At 29.4% G+C, this 17953-nt stretch overlaps 1 protein-coding gene across 1 annotated transcript in view; it reads left to right on the top strand.

Annotated features, from left to right (window-relative positions):
• The window catches only part of LOC119675007, a 112169-nt gene that overhangs the window by 92801 nt on the left and 1415 nt on the right, over positions 1-17953 (top strand). The gene's annotated exons all lie outside the window — the stretch shown is intronic.

Here is a 17953-nt window from a genome sequence, read left to right as displayed (position 1 = left end):
ATTGACACTAACATATTTCTTGCGTGTCGATTAAAAATAAATATCTTTAAATCTATAAACTAATTTATTCTTGAGGAAAAAAAGACATCGTTTCTTTGCATATGGTGTGAGGGATTATCTTTTGAAGCAAAAAAGTTATCGTGGTTGCGATGATTTCTTTATTTATTTTGCGAACTTATGTTAACAAGAGATTAATGAATCAATAATTATCAGCCGTATAAATTGAACGTCATTAAGATCGTCGCAATTTGCATCCTAATTTCACTTATTAGCAGCGACTGTGTCACTTAAGACCCTAACTAGAGTTCTCTCTATTCTTAAAAAAGATACATCAATTAGAATTAATTAGATATGTGAGAATGCTCGGACAAACTGATAAATTGGTTTAATCTGATAACTGGCTATAAAGACAATTATTTGTCTACAGAATAAAAAGTTTTCTGCTAATTCTTTATTATTATTATTAATGGAAGTGATTTCTGAACACTTCTATTAAGCATTTCTCATAAGTGAGATATGAAAATTTTGTTTGAGAGATAAAAAAATTCATATCTTAGATATAATGATAAATTTTGTTAAGGGGAACAATATCACATATATGCATCTTTAATATTACCTCTGTAATGAAATACAATTTTTACTTCTGAGAAAGAAAACATCATAATATAGATCCATAAACATCATTGTATTGATACCATGACTTTGAGAGTACTCAAGATTTACATTCGTAAATATAAACACTTCGTCTTGAATATGTTAAATTATAAATTTATATAATGGTTATGAATATTTCTTGTTTCGTGAATTTCTTGTAATATTTAAATATTATTAGAAAGAATTATGGAACAATGAATACCTCGTATACTCGTACAATGACTTAAAGATCATTTGTTAGTATTCTGCTCAATTTATTTGATAACACTCTTCTATAATTGTTGTTTTTGCTTCTAATAGAATTATGTTGACGCTTATTGATCCTAGTATATTATTTTATTTAAATATATTACGTAGGGTTCAATTCAAGGTTCAAGTATAATTATAAGAGAACACAAATACAATTAATAAAATGTATTTGTTGCCATTAGATTGATTTGTCTTTTATGCATAAAAATCCACCTTTATTGTTAGTTTTAATTTATTTTTAACTTACTCATTTAATTATATGAAATTAAAAGTTTACCTGAAAATAAAAAACAGAAAAGAAATTGATTAAAATAACACATAATAATTTAAATTATATTAACAACAAAATATGTAATATAAGGTAAGTGTATTAATTTATTTCAGGTCGTTTATGGACATACATTTGATCCAATTTACAATAAGCAAAAACAAAAAATCTTGCTAAAAATGATTAAAATATGGCCAAATAAATTAAAGAATTGTTGTCTATTTGTAATTTAATTATTCACAAACCAGAACCTTTTAATTTAATTAAATTTAATCCCAATAAGCACCTACGATTCTGAATAAGTTAAGTTGATGTGATCAAAATTACATGTACTATACGAATAACTATCTATATTTTTCTTTCGAATATAAATTTACAAAATTTCTTTGACACATATGGTTACAATAGTCCTTTGGTTATTAGACATATCTTAAACTTTATAAAAGGTTTATTGTTTGAACAAATAATCGCAACAAAAGATTCGCAAAACTCTTGCCGAAAGACAGGTCAGAGGATGTCAGTAACAGTTGCCAATTATTGACAAAATAAAACCGTAACAAAGGAAGTGTTTCTCTTCTGTTAGAGAACGGAAAAACCCAGTCATAAGATAGTACAAAACATATCCTTTTCGACACTTTTGTCAATTTGAATGGCATCCTAGAAAAAATGTTGAGAAAAATTCATGCTAGTATTGAGTAGGAAAAATTAGGTAAGGAATTGAAGGCAGAACAGGTACGATAAAAAATATTATTTTTCGAAAAAAGGTCTTATAAGTACTGAATTCATTGAATCTTATTTTTTTTATTTCTGAAATACTAGTAATTAAGTCGAAAAAATTAATTACGTTTTTTCTTATTCCTTTTGTAAATATAAAATAATAATATAATATTGGCAGTTTTGTAAAATTAAAAAAAATTAGTTATATTTCAATTAGTTATATTTATTTACTCTATCACATGCTCTACCCTGGGGACACAATACAGTTGAAAACAATCGCAGCTCTATTGCTATTGGACGCAGTCTTAGCAATCTTAGCTCAAGTTAAACTCATAGTTATATTCTTCAGTAATCTGGAATTTCATGGCGAAGAAATTAAAGGTAGAACACAAGATCGTCTTAGGCTTAGCTTAGGCAAAAATCTAACAGTTCTTTAAGTTTTAGTATATTATCTTCTTTTTTGTATTTTATATTTTCGTATTTTTGATGCTGTTAGCTGCCATTTTTACTTTGATGAATTTAAATATTTAAATTTGAGTTAAATTACTTACTGACTGCATACTTGAATGGATTGTAAAAGTTTGGCATATCCTTAAAAATAATTTACAAACAGAGTTATTTTTTTCAAAACATAGTTATTGTCGTAGACGGTGTTTTAGATTTCTAGTAAATTTTCCCTATAATGCTTATAGACAATCATTAAAATAATTTAATTTTTACTAGATTTGGATTGATGGATAGATAATTAAAAACAATTGCTGGTTTAAGTGCTGTCAATATTAAAGACATTTTTCAATTCAATTTTGAATTGTAACTTGTCAATTTTAGTAAAAAACTAAATTTGTATATGGAAAAATAACTTATTATTACCGAAATAGTGGGTCAGATGCTTAGTTTCAGCGCCAGAAAAAAAGCCAAATAATTTAAAGACAAGCAAACATGAAAATAGGTCAGTTCGTTGTGAAAATAAAATCTCAACTACAGAGTCAGGGAATTGCATACAAATGAGAAGACTGAATTTGGCTTCAGTTCTTTGATTTCAATTAATCGGAAATACAATGTCTGCGATATTACGAGTTGGGAAAAAGGAAAAAAAAATTGGAAAAAATCTCAACAGCAGTTGAAAAGTTTTGTTTACAATATAAACAAAAGAATTGGCTTACAAGTTTCCGTACATTTTTCTAATGTTTGACTTCGTCCACAGCAAATCTGAGTTCGACCAGTTTGCTCCACCTCATCATTACTCGTATCTCCCACCATGACCAGGCGAGTAATGGCATAATTAGCCCAAAAGCATTGCAACTGCTAATGTTGCTGCGGCAGCCATTGTGTTTTCTTTTTTTGTAGTTGCCACATTTTCATGTTGTGTTTATGTGTAAATAAAATATTTTATGGGGAAAAGGAAAAATGTTTACAAATTTTTTGTATGAAACACGCACGCACGTGTTGCATTTGTTTACTTTTGTTTTCAAATATGCAACTTTTTTTTTTTATTTTTTCGTTTTTTTTTTTGGTATATAATACATTTCGCCCTACAAAATTTTTTATACACATATTTTTTTCTAAATTTAAAAGTGCATTTTTTACGACTGCATCGGTTGCTTTTCGATTTTAAAGCGCTAAATAGAAAATCCTATAATTTATGAAAACCCCTCTGACAGAATTGGGTCGAACACTTTTCATTTTTAAATAAATTAAATTTTTATTTTGTGTTAATTTAAAAATAAGCAAAATATAATGATATTTATGTGTCATACACAAATTATAATTTACACGACTCGTGGGGATTTGAAACTACTTCGTAAGTAATATAAGATACTTTAGCTTTTGTATGCCGGACTGATGTACTCGTTAATGCTTCTTTTAACAAGGGAAGTAAATTTTTCCTAACAACTTTCAAATATTTTTTAATTAAAATTATAATATTTCAACAATTTAGAAGAATAGTGTTCATAATTAAAAAAATATATTTCAACAGCTTGACTTAATATTTTCTTTTACTTTCTTGGCGCTCTATATTTTTCTGTTCCTCATACAATTTATTTAAATTGAATCCGCTAGAATTGTATGGTATTTTGCAAACATTTATATACATTTTTATTTTTATTGTTTTACTTTTTAACAAAAATTCATTATTATTCCCAAATATATTCATTATTCAATTATTAAATCGTAGACCACAAAAAACTCATGAAATCTAAGATTTTTTCATTTTAATTTCCGCCTGCTTTCAAATTTAACACGCCAACTGTCATGTTCATGTTTGTAGATATTTGGAGTTGTACACAGAAGAGCTGAAGAAAAACGAATCCCATCAATCTTGGTAAGGGAAAATCTTTACAAACTCAAATCGAAAAGAAATCTCAAATATAATAAAATGACAGCGAAATGACAGACGTTCTTTCTTATCACAAAAATACAAACAAAAAATCAACACCCAAAAAGGCGTAATGAGAGAATATATTTTGGGGAAGTTTTAGGTGAACAGAAAGAAAGATAATTAATGAAGTTGTACATCAAAAATAATAAATAATAGAAAAAAAAATGGTGTAGTTTGAAAAAATTATAAAAAAAACTTAGAAAAAAGTGTTATATTATTTGAATGTTGCCTTTTAAAAACTTGCACAAAGTAAGACAGATGGACATCACTGAATAGATTCATCGTATTAGGCTTTGAAATCATTCTCATTATATTCAAAATATCTTGACAAAACTAAAGAATCTTATATTTATAGCGTGTAGGATAGTAGCATAGATTAGATGTAACCTGGTATGGTGTCATGGTGTCACACCTTAGTTTTCCCTCGCAAACTATTTCTTTTCGCCATTATAAAAATAATTAAAACAAAATCAGATTTATTTGGAATCATCAAAGGTAAATATATCTAAACAGTTTCATAGGTAGGATACAATAGTCCAACAATGGATGCAGTGTCACGGAAAGTAAAGTTCCAAACGCACTTGTAACTAAAGTAATTGTCTATATTAATTGTTCTTAAATTTAAACATAAGATATTTCCTCGATTGCTAAAACCTATTCATCACTTTTTAGAAATGAATACATGTTCCCGAAGTTCCATTTACAACTGATAGTACAGATAAATCAGAGTACCTTGCCTCACAGATGTGACTATAAATAATTCTTCATGAGCTTTAGTTTTAAATAGCTCAGCTCTCATTAAGCCACAAACACGAAATTTTAAGAACGAATTAAAGGTTCAGTGAGAGAGTTCAAGGAAACTCTTGAAAGTCTATTTAGTTATGAGTTTAGCTTAAAATTTCAAGGCATCACATAATGACTAGTCCAATAAAAAATGTCAGTTGCTTTTAGATATCTTTTGTCTTAGGTTAGAATTTTTTTTAAAGCTTAGCTTCAGACTACTAAAAAAGGAGTGTAAGAAAATTATTAAAAAAAAATTCAAATATAGTTATTTTTAACGAAGCGAACAATTGTCAATCAACTGATATGGTTCATCTACATGATCTTGAAGGTTGACATTGGCCTTAGATAACTTCTAAGTCTTTAGTTACTATTACTCATTTTTGAATTCTGGAGGAAACTTGTTGGTGTAAAATCAGCTTTACATACGAATTAATAATTGTTACCATTCAAGAGATATGGTTGTGATACATGATCTTGCAGTTTGAAGACGATGCTAATTCATGATATAAAAAGGAAAGTAAAGAAATATTATGCATCTGTACTAAAAATTGGAGTGTACATTTCGAATAATCAGTTTTCGAGATATTGTTAGTTATTGGACTGATGAAATTTGTCTTTGACAGCCTATAAACAATTCTGTTTCTTTTGTTTAAAATACATCTTTTTCCACCTATACAGTTTTTTTTCAATTCTCGGAAAATCATTTATCACCTTCTGCAGTTAAAATACTTTGAAAAGGAACCTCTTTAAGTAAACGGGAAAGAAGACTAAATCAAAAACAGCCACGTGATCCCATAAAAATCTCGGGATGCATACTTTTTATTCGCAAAGCCTTATTATGGTGCTATCGTTCTGATGACAAATAGTATCATCCATTTAACATGGCCTCGCCCATTTCAGGTGGTGACAATCGCTTAGATTTGCTGCGAAGATATGACATATATTTATAAAAGATATTTAATAAAATTTTAGTATTAATGAAATGCTTAAAGAATAAATCTTAAGAAAGCAGTTATTTTTGATTGGCTTTCATGATCTAATATATCTTAGTTCCAGTTGTACAGTAGTAAGCTTAATATTTTTCTTATTAAAACTCAAGTCTCAATATTGTTTTTAGACGACAGAACTAAAACTATTCACATAATTTCGTTTCCCAAACATTGAGAGTTGCCACACTGAGAGTAGAGCTATAAAAAGCTTTAACTTTTAAATATGTCATCGCTCTATATAATTTCTTATCACACATAAAAACTAATTCTACCTTTTTTGTGTTAAATGTAAATTTATTACAAAATTTTCCAATACAAATTGTAATTTTTATTACCAATTTGAACAAGAAATGTGGTATTGCCGACAAATAATAAAAATTACATTTGGGTAGCAACGTTTTATTGATTGCGTCTCTGAAAGGTCATAAATTCGTTGCAGCAATCTTACAGATTGATTTGATTCAAAACAATGAAACCAAAAAACAGACACAAACAAAATAAAATCAAAATCGAAGTTGAAGTTGAAGTTGGAAAACAAAAGATGTAAGTGCCGCAGCATTGTCAATTCCTAGTTATCACAATGAGACGGCAGCAATTTTTTGTCTAGAATGCGAATACTCTGAGTCGTACGAAATGTTGATGCCATTCCATTGGGAATATCTTGAATGCATGCTCAACAGTTTTCGAGGAGGCGAGTCGTAAACAATGCAGTCTATGCCGGCACACAATCAGACGAATGCAATTAATAGCAGAGAATTGGTTACGACACGTGAGGGTGTCTCGTTGTGGCCATCCAGCATTTGTCTGTCTACCTTGAAATCCGGTCGGTCGTTCTTACACGAAAGTGACATAAATTTTGTTGGCGGCCTATTCATCAGTTGCAACCACGTTAAGGCATCACTGGACTTATTTATTACTTGCAGCAGCAACATTTTCCTTGCCAACGCATTTGGGTGTTCTGCACTCATTCGTTTTGTAAGTCCATCCGTCTCGTTGTCCAAGTCCATATCAAATTTTTCATTCCTTGTATTCTGCAGCTTTGGGACTTTATGGCATTCGATTGAGACAACTCAGACAAAACGTTTTAATGCTGCAATTAAGTTTTAAATGCGTAAAGAAATATTTGTGCCAGAGATACAAATTGACTGGAAAGGAAAATATTTCAAAATTTAAAATTCTATTCAATTTTATTTGCAAATTGAAAATAATTGTTATTTTTGTTAAAACTGAAATGCCATGAAAGGAAAAAGGCTTCCAACAAAAACTCCTTTTGGACTTTAATTAAAATAAATTTGTTGAGGATGAAGTGCTGAACGTATCCTTCTGGATTTGATTTTATATAGTTTTTATCTACGGTTTTAGGAATTCAAAGTACTTTATTTTGTGTTTATTTCGATAACACTTAATTGAAATACATAAATTTAATTAATTGATATAATATTAATTATTAAATAGAAGAAATCTCATGAATATTTAAATAAAATCTGAACAACAATGGAATGTTTTATTTTCAGCATTGAAAATATTTTTATAGAAACTTTTTCCATTTTTGTTCTGAATGCAATTCAGTACATACGACAATTCGGATAATCGCATTAAAAATAAAATTCTAATCAGACGTTGTGATCAAATACTTTTCAAGAAGTTTACAGTTTTACAGACTCAGTTCAGATAATTAAATCATAACTGCATCTAACGAAGATTCATAACGAGGTTAGAACAGTGTAGGTATATGGAAGATCTTGAGTACTAGGTACGGAACTTAAGTACCTTGATATAACTTGAATACGTACACTTCTTGAGTTCAGATATCGTATATTTCATAGTAGAAACGAAATAATACTGCGTTGTATATATCCAAAAAGCACTACATCTGCTCACGAATAGGGGATAACATGTACATGTATTATATATATACCATATATATTATATCTTTTTAGTTGCGAAAAGTTGTCAATTAAGGTGCTAAAATTTATTTCATGTTAGATTTAAGAGTGTCGTATATGATAAAATTTTTAGAATGATTATTCTTATTTAGTAATTTTATTCGAGATACGAATAAGTTTGAAATAGGCTTTCATATTACGAACCAATGCGGTATGCCCTAATTCGGTCTCGATAGTGATATCAGAAAACAATTTTTTAGTTGAGTGACTGAATTAAGTTTATAAATGATGTTAGGCATTTAACTTCTTCACTGCAGAAGTTGTGAAAACCCGCAGGAAAAAGAAACCATAAAACATTTTCTCTGTGAATGCCCGGCTTTGTCGTCCAGAAGATATAGATTCTTAAGAAGATACTTCTTTGATAGTTTATCAGACTATACGTCGGTGAACACGAAAGACCTATTAAATTATCTAAATTTGGCGGGATGGATTTAGTCTCTATTCTTCTATATTACGGTTCTTGCGAATAATGTGGTAGCAAAACGGCGAAAAATCGCTAATTAAGGTACGTGGAAATTATCTAATGACCTGTCACTGCTACCAACCAATAAAAAAAAACAATTATTTACAACTATCTTCAAGTGAATTTGCTTTCAGTTGGTAGACATAATGATGAAATATGTGGAATTTAAATTAAAATTGAATTTTGAAACATTTCGTTTAATATACTAAGTATATATCACGATGTATAGCTTAGAACGGCATATCAATTATCATTTTAGCAATTCTAATACTTAAACTTGTTGTTGTTGTTTCATTGATTTATATTAAAAAAAATACATTTTTAATGATTTTTGTTAATAATTCAAAAAGCAGACAAAATGCAGTTTAAACTACCTTTCGTTAAATGCTGAAACTGCATTTTTCGTCTCACATTGGCTTTGTATTAAAACCTCTCGGTTGCAACATTGAAAGTCAACCGAAGGAAAAATCTTAATTTATCTGAGTTTTCCATTAGTTCACCTAACTTAAAACAACGTAAGTGGGTCGAGAACAAATGTTCAATTCGGTACATTGAGTCAGTTGCACTGAAATAAATGCGGAAAATATATTTCAACATACCTATACCTATGCTAACTAACATAAACTCTCGATTATTAGAGTTTATGTATCTGTAAACATAATATGTAGTAATCATTTACATATGATTTTTTAAAGAAATAGTACACTTATTTCTTTAAACATATGCTTCATATATTTATGTATATATATATGACCAAAATGTAGGGTCTTAACATCACTAGTATATGTAATAATGGAAGTAATATCTTTATTGTATTAAAAAATTAATTTTAAAAATTATAATATCCATTTAATATCTAATATATTATTATATACATGTTCAACATACTGAATATGAATTAGTTGGCACAGCCATACAATTGGACAAATTGTTCACTCGGCTTACCTAATTTTACGAAACAAAACATTCAATTTAAAAAAATTAAACTCAATTGTTAATAAAGAGAGTTCAAAGCATTAACCAAGCCTTAATCATCCAATAACCAACATTTCATCAGCATCGTGAATATATATCAAATTTACTATTATACTATAGTTGCCTAAGAAGCTCAGTTAATGGCTTTTGCTTATCGGTGCAAAAAAAGAAAATAATTTGATTTTATATATAAAACAACTGTTAATTTTATTTTCAGTATAATACAGATTTCAAGTTCAGTTTAGAGTCTAAATTAGACAAACAAATAACTCTACATTTGAAATTGAATTATTTAATTATATGTAATACTGCTATCATTCAATACTCGTATAAACACTGAAATAATATTTAGAGTTCGAGTTGCATTGCCTTTTGTTCTCAATAATTAATAATAGTTGAAGAAAGTGTAATTAAATTTACTCACCTCAAATTGCATTATATGTATTGTCAATTAAAAGTCAAGATTGAGCATACTTTTGAATAGAGCAGAAATCAACGAACTTAGTCAATTCGCAGGCGTTATTCAGCTGTACCAGTACAGCCTGTCTTAGTATTTTTGTGGACATCTGCATAGTACCAGTTATGTATTCCCAAAGACCCTAAAAAGAGGCACCAATTTCAATTGGTGTACTTTAGTGTTCAATTAGCTTTCTATAGGTAGCTAATAATAGGTGCAAATCACTCACAACATATAAAATATCCCGGTCAACTTGGTATTCAGAGGAAAAAATCAGGTTAAGGGAACTCATCAGCAGCGATCAAATCCAAACTTCTAGGCTAATTGCAATTATATTATGATACTGGTGTTTAGATAACCATGAAGAAAAACTGAACTTTCCGGTTAACACTAACTCCTCCAATAACTTTGAGGAAAAAAAATCATTTCGGCTGAAGAAACAGACATTTAAGAAAGTACTTCCTCAATAGGCTACCAACTTCTCAGCACTAAAAACAAGAGATCTGAGATAAGGGATAATACTAATTATGTTAAGTGTGGCGTAAGGGTATCTGCTGAGTGCAAGCAACCATACCAACTAGAAAAAAAAATCAAAAAATGATCTTATTCTTTGAAATGAAACACATATAACTATTCGAATCTAAACCCAGTAAGTTTGCAAGAAAATATATAATTTAATGAAGGATCTAGATCAGGTTAGAGTTAGCAATTAAGTGTAAACCACGAATGCTTATACTCTCGAAATCAATTTAAAATGCATTAGAATTGTTTCGTCCTTATGCTCTACTAAAACACAAATATCCTTGCTATGTGGGGCGTGAATGCTGTATTTTAACACAATTGTTGTAACTCAGCAGCTCAGCCATTATTGCAGCTTTTCACAGTAGAAGTGCTCAATGACTCACATAGCAATTAATGGAAAAAATCTGTGCAAGTGCATTAATTTTCTAATTCAGCTCCATGGGTGGTTACACATAAAAGTGGCTAGTTCATGACTTTTTTATGCTGTGAAACGTGAACCACTGCACAAATGCATTACATAGTCTATGGCGTACGTAGACTTGTATCCTTTTTATTTTTCGAATGTCCCTACGACATATAGTGCGGCACGTCAATGGATGGATGTTGGCCACCGACAACATATATTGTCGTCAACATCAGGTGGAATTACACCAGTAAGACCTCGCTTAACAAATTGTAAATTAATTGATGATAAAATAGAGTGCAAGGAGAGGACATAAGTGCATAAGATTTTAAGAGCATAAGCATATAAGGATGTAAGAATATAAGGACAATGAAGGAATACAACGAAAGACATGCAATATCAATGAATTGCTTTTACGTAAACGTGGCATTGTGTTGGATGTGTATGAGTCTCAAGGATACTACTAATTTAGACTACAAATAAAAGGACACAAGTTGTAAATACAAAAAAATTATAAGGAAGAAGAACTATTCTATAGTGAAAAATTGTTTAAATTTTACTTTTCTGTTGACAGTAGATTTTGGGTCAATGTTTTGTTTTTTATATTTCCTTTTTTCTTGAGACAAATTTCTGCACGAGTTTCAAATTAGGACGAAATCCTACGCAATTTAATTATTTTTACACAATAAAGAACATGGCACAGTAATTTATTTAGAAGATTTTATTAACGTCATTAAAGGCATTTTATGCGATTAAGAGGAATTCAGGTAATTCCTTTAAAATAATCAATTAAATGTGAGACAGGTTAGATTTTCTTTTTACTGTCTTTCATCAATAATACAATAGTACAATAGGACTAAAGGATGTGAATAATTATTTTAATTGATGTAAATAGGCATTTTTTATAATGTAGATATAAGGCGTTGATTCTTTTTTATTGGCAGTAAAATGGCATTACAATTAAAATTACGGTCTGTTAATGTCTTCAATTAATTAAATGTATTTCCGTTCAATTTGCTTTAATTATTGACAGCAAGATACTTAACTGGAATATAAAATGTATTTAGAAGTTCTTTTTTTTTATAAAATACCTGTATCCATTTTCTTGGTTATTCTATTTGAATAAATCTTTGTTTCATTTTTTAATTTAACGTCTTAAGCTTTATTTAACAGGGTTTGTTTTATGTTATTTGGGTGTGAGTATATTCTGCATTTGCCAATGTGCGAAATTCTTATTATTTTATTGTTTTATTATTTTTATTATTTTTAGAACATTTTTATTTGCCATAAAATTTACTAACCAATCGTGTGAACGTGTCATATTTGACCCAAAACGGATCGCATGGAATTTCGCAACAATTTGTGAATGATTTGTTGTCTTGGAGCCTTGGGCTGAAACAAATGTTAACATATATAGCCGTAAGCAATCCCTGTTTAGTGCCCACCTTTAGCCGGATGCAGAAGAAAAACTGCTATAGCATCGCAAATAAAAGTGGAATAAAAATGAAGTATCCTAATCGTGGCAATAAGCGTTCATGCGTATGAGTAACATTTTTATTTATTCATTTCTTATTCCTCCGGCGTTGCTCCCGTGTTACTTACTCCATACTAGCTCGACTTCTATTCTATTTTATTTTGTTTCTTTTTATGCTATTAGAATTTTATGCGAAATGAAATATTTATTGACAAAAAAGATATCATTTTCATACATTATAGTTGCCCTTAGGAATCCTCAGTTATCCTAGCAGTTTATTTTGCTTTACGTTCGTCGCTTTGCAAAAACTGTCCGAAAATTGTGATACATTCTCATCTACCATGTAATGATACGTTATTGATAAATGTCTTCAAAGTGGAAAAAACTGCTTTATGTTTATTTCGCATAATTTTCTTTTATTATTTTTACACTTCCTTGCTCTTCTTGTTGGTGAGTTTGATCCTTGAGCTATAATAAATTGACAATGGCTTGTTTATGTTCGCTTTGCGGATTTTTTATGACCTCAGTGTCTATGTTTTTTTGTACCGCTGGTAAGTAAGTAAAATTGTATTTCATATAAAGAATATAATTTTTTATGTTATCTATAAGTTAGTAAAATAACATAACAAAATAATATAATTTTATAGTATTTATAGTTCTTGTACAATATACCACCCTTGTTTACTTCTCCAGCAACTGATGACACAATTTTAGTTAATTCAGTATTAATATACTAGGATAATATTATATGCACATCGAAAATTCTTACTTCCTTCCCCTTTACTTTCTTCCCTATTTTGTAGTTATGATGCATATATAGTGTAGATAACTGCGAACTTCTTTTAACCACACCAACTTTTGATTAAGCGTAATGATCATTCATTTACAAAAGGAACGATTTTTGACTTAATATACTTATAAAAATAATTTCATTAAAGTCAGAGGTGATGAGGTCAAAAACCCATATGCATTTATAATAGCAAGTGTTACTCTGCCATCTAGCAATTCAATAGTCAAAGCATAATGACAATTTAAGAATTTTATTAAGCTTGTATATATACTTTCTATAATTTTAATTTAAATATAAAAGGCTGTATAAGTAAAAAAGAAAATTTTAGCTTTCCATTAAATCAAGCCTTCTAAACATTTAGTTAAGGTATAGAAATGATATTTTATTCTGGTCGTTGTTATAAACATATATCTGATTGCACTGTTGACTTCAATGATACATGGCAGAGACCTATCGGAAGATTAATAAAAAAATTATACCTATATACACCTGTACCCAACGTTGATAACAACAGAAAAGATGCAAAAGAATTGTGAGAGTTCCGGCTTTTCTGAGACTCTAGAATATTAATGGTAAAAGTTGTATGGAAACTTCTTTAGTGAATTAAACTGAGAGAGAAGCAGAAAAGATTATGAAAATCATATATGTTCAAAACCTTTTAAGTCAACAGTATCAGTCTAGCTCTTATAAATGCTGTCCAATAAAAAACGAAATACTTTGTGGTGTCTACATCTTCGAGATGATGTGTTAGATCGGTAGTGATACCTATAGTAGCAATGTTGGCTTGATAGTTGTGTACTGCAATATATAAATATTTTTTAAAAATGACCAAACGACATTGATTTAGCTTATTATTCAATTCCAATATTACTCTCAATTTAGAGAAGAAGATATCATGATTTATTAAACACAGTCTTACAGGTCTTAACATCAGCATACATACTTTTCGTGATGCGCAACATTTCAACTTATGGAGGCTCTTACAATCAAGTCAACGAATTATTGAAGAATTTTTTTGGATCTGACATCAAGACAATTATATGTAAGGCAAGGGTTCGAATATCAATAATCATAGATTCCCGATAAATTTTCCTTAACATTTATATAAGTGTAAGAAAACGGACTTAATTTCTTATGATGAGTTTTGACACAAATGCCACGTGGAGGAAATATCCTGAAAAGCTATGCAGACAGAAACATTAACATCCAGATATTTTAATTTTTCTACATTTTCTATATGATTATGTGTAAAAAATGGTTTTTATCTTTCATACAATACTAATTCTAATTACCTTAGGGTTCAGTTAAAAAGAAAAACTAAAAACTTCAGTTCGCTTATCAACTCAACTTAATCTAAATTGAATGAACTTCATGCTTAAGTGCATGGATAAGCACTTTAAAAATCTACACAGTTTAGATATTTTGCCCAAAACGCATTCATCCTAAACAAAAACCCCTCCCACCCAGTGCTAAAGGAACGAACACATAATAGACTCAACAAAACATGAGAGCCGAAAGAAAAAACTTCCGATGTGAACACTTTCAGTGAGTATTCTTATTACCTGTCCGTACGTCAACATCCGATCCCTCTTTTCACAAAAAACGCAGGTGGTTGGGCTGTTAATGTAAATGCGGATTGTGGCTCACGCTGTTAGGCTTCGAGGTATCAACAAAAAATTTGATTTCAGCAGAACAAAAAAAAAAACAAAAACAAAATACACAAAACTGTGAAAAATTTACACCAACTACATCCACATCCACGGCAACAACAACATTATCCAGCAACTTGGACTTAGTCCGTAATAATGTAATAAGCATTTTATTGCTGCGGGATGAAGTCCTCAAAATCAGATTTGGGATTATGGAGAAAAATACCACGGCAACGCAAACCAAACATTTTTACCAAATGAAATGTTTGCGAGCTGCAAACACATTTCCATTAAGGACTTTTTTTTTTTGTAATTCTATTTTTTTAATAATATTTTTTTGTTGTATTTTTAAACATTGCTACTGACAGCCTAAAACGTTGTACCTTTTTTGCTGTTTTGTACTTTTTCCCATTTTTTGCCGGTTTTTAGATATTTTTGAAAGCAAAAATTGTTTGGTTTGCGTATGAGCGCCGCATTTTTTCATTGATAAACTCAATTATTAAACAATGTTTTATTTTGAGCTCTCAAGGAAAAAATTATTAATTCCTGAATGTTGTGAATAGCCACGTTTTCGATTAGTAAACAATTAAAACAGCTTTCGATTTGATACAAAAAAATATCTGATGACGCAGATAATTGCGCAGACCCCACTGAAGAGGTCTGGAAATTGTAAATTCCAATGCAAATACTGAAATTCTAAAAATCTGCATAGAACAGAGATGGCATTTACGCAATGGTAGGAAAATAATATAACAATATTCTAAATGTTATAAATAGATTAAAGGGCTTCGTTTCATCAATAGTGAAACTGGTACAATAGGACTCTTCTAGCCGCAGTACCGGCTGTTGGGCAAGTTTCACGCCCACTCTTTAATAATAATAATAAAATAACTGTTATAAATGATTCATCGTTTTCATGCTAGCACTAAATTAAGATTTATAACTATTAAAGTTTTGTGTTATAATTATACGGTAACACAATGGGCCTGTAGGCCCCAGTGGATACTTTGAGATCGCCGGTATAACCTAACTATTAGCTTTTATGGTTAATTTTATTATTCCATAAAACTAACTCTTTAATCATTTTTATTACATATTTTTGCTCATATATTGGGTTATTTATGTATTGAGTGTTATAATAATAATAATAATGTTTATACTGGGCATAAATATTTATCAGCTTTTGTCATTTTTGGGAAGTTTTATAATTCCATTGGTCTAGAACTTTTGTGATTTATCGGCGAAAAACTTGGCCAAATGGTTTTGAGTGACTCTTTGGTCAGCCACTTTTTTAACAATAAAAAGGTTCGCAGAGACCGAAACAAATGGTAGTCAGACAGCGCAATGTGGACAATACGATGGATGGATCGAAACTTCTCAACCAAGTTAGCTGGCGTAGCAATAAAGCATCACACAACGTATTTCGGCAAATATTTCATACATTTTTAAATCAAAATTAAACACGGAAGATAAATCACACAATTTCCTATAGCATATAACCCAAAATATCATTTCTTAAACACGCGTTCGTTTGAGATAATCGTATTAGTGCTGCCAGAGCTATAATATAAAATATATATATTAATATATATATCAATATTCACAGAATATTGTTCTCGCCCGTACGACTAGTGGAGTACCATTAGCATGACTTTCTCAGCATTACGTTCCTAGATTAGGTTCTATACATAAGAAAGAACAAATCATGCAACAAATAATGCCTCTACGAATAGAATAGTTTTGAAATTTAACAATTAAAAATAAAAAAAATATAATTAATTAATTAATTCAATTATTCTACAGCTGGTTTATGATTTCGTTCTAATATAAACACAGCAAGTAAAATTGTTAATAAAAACTTTCATAGCAAAAGTAACAAAACTCCAGAAAAATATGCGAACAAAAAAAGTCAAGTACGGCTTTGGATCAGTTGGTTAAGGTGCGCTGATTCTGAGCTTCACATTTGGCAGGACCCGAGTTCGATTCCTGGTACTTGCAGTCTCAAAAATATTTATTTACGAATAATTAAATACAAGAATTATTTCCAAGACCACTGATGATGGGTATTTGGCAATACTCGAAACAGCTGTATGGTCAGCCAAAAATTCAATTAATTAAAATAATATAAATAAATAAAATTTTTATATTGTTGTATTTCACTACTGTTCGAAAAAACCTCTATACTTTATATAGATATAAAATATATATATCAATATATTGTTTAATTATTATATTATATATTCCATAATTATTTTGATATTATTAATAACGGTTATTAAATGTAAAAGCAGCTTTTAAATATAAATATATTAATAAATATATTTAAATATAATATATGAGATTTGAAAATTGAATTTGAATAAGAATTTATTATATATAAATAATATACAATAAAAAAAAATAGAAAAATATAATATAGGATCTAGAACTTGAATTTGAATTAGAATTATAATTAAAACGATTTTTCTAACTATTATAAACATATATATATATATATATAATATCATGTTTATTATTGAAATAATGCAAAAACCTAAAAATAATATTAATCAAAATTAGCTTTATAGTTACACTGACAACTGTGTTACAAGTCTTTTGTCACATTTTAAAAGCTTATCCTTAAACAAATTCCTTCTTAATTTCTGCAACATTTTGAAAATTCTTTATCTTATTAGCATAGAAAATTAAAAGCTCAGAATTAATTATTCAGATAAATTCAACTTTTTTGCAAATTAAAGCAGAGTCTCACTCGAGTCATTTAGATGTAATAACAAAAAAGAGTCATCTAAAATTTTCGCACCAATAGTTTTAACACCAGCTTATAATCGGCTTTCATTAGCATTAAAATTTATTATCCGCATTAGGACCTCAGGCACAAATCATTTCCGTTTTGCGCCTTAATGCGTTTCCGTTTGTTGCTCTGCTGTTTGTTTGCTTATCGTTTTGATTGCTTTGTCGGGTTGTTTGCTTTACCAGGCAGCTGTTGCTATTAATATGTGTTTCCTTTCCAACACTTTTTTGCCCTTTCAAATTTTTCTCTAATATTGTATTTTTTTTCGTCCACCAAGGGTAATAAACCCTGCTTGATTTTCTTTCCCGTCCATTACTTCCGGCCAAATTAAGCTGCTAAGAAAGCAGGAAGCATCTATCAACAATGAAAACAATAAAGTTTTCTAATGCATTTACCAACCAAGAAAGCTTAACCCATTATCTACTCATTGGTATTTTGAAACA

The sequence above is a fragment of the Teleopsis dalmanni genome, chromosome 2 (assembly GCF_002237135.1).
Source record: "Teleopsis dalmanni isolate 2A chromosome 2, ASM223713v2, whole genome shotgun sequence".
NCBI lineage: Eukaryota > Metazoa > Arthropoda > Insecta > Diptera > Diopsidae > Teleopsis > Teleopsis dalmanni.
The sequence above is the reverse complement of the archived record's forward strand: the minus strand, read 5'-3'. Positions and strand labels throughout refer to the sequence as shown.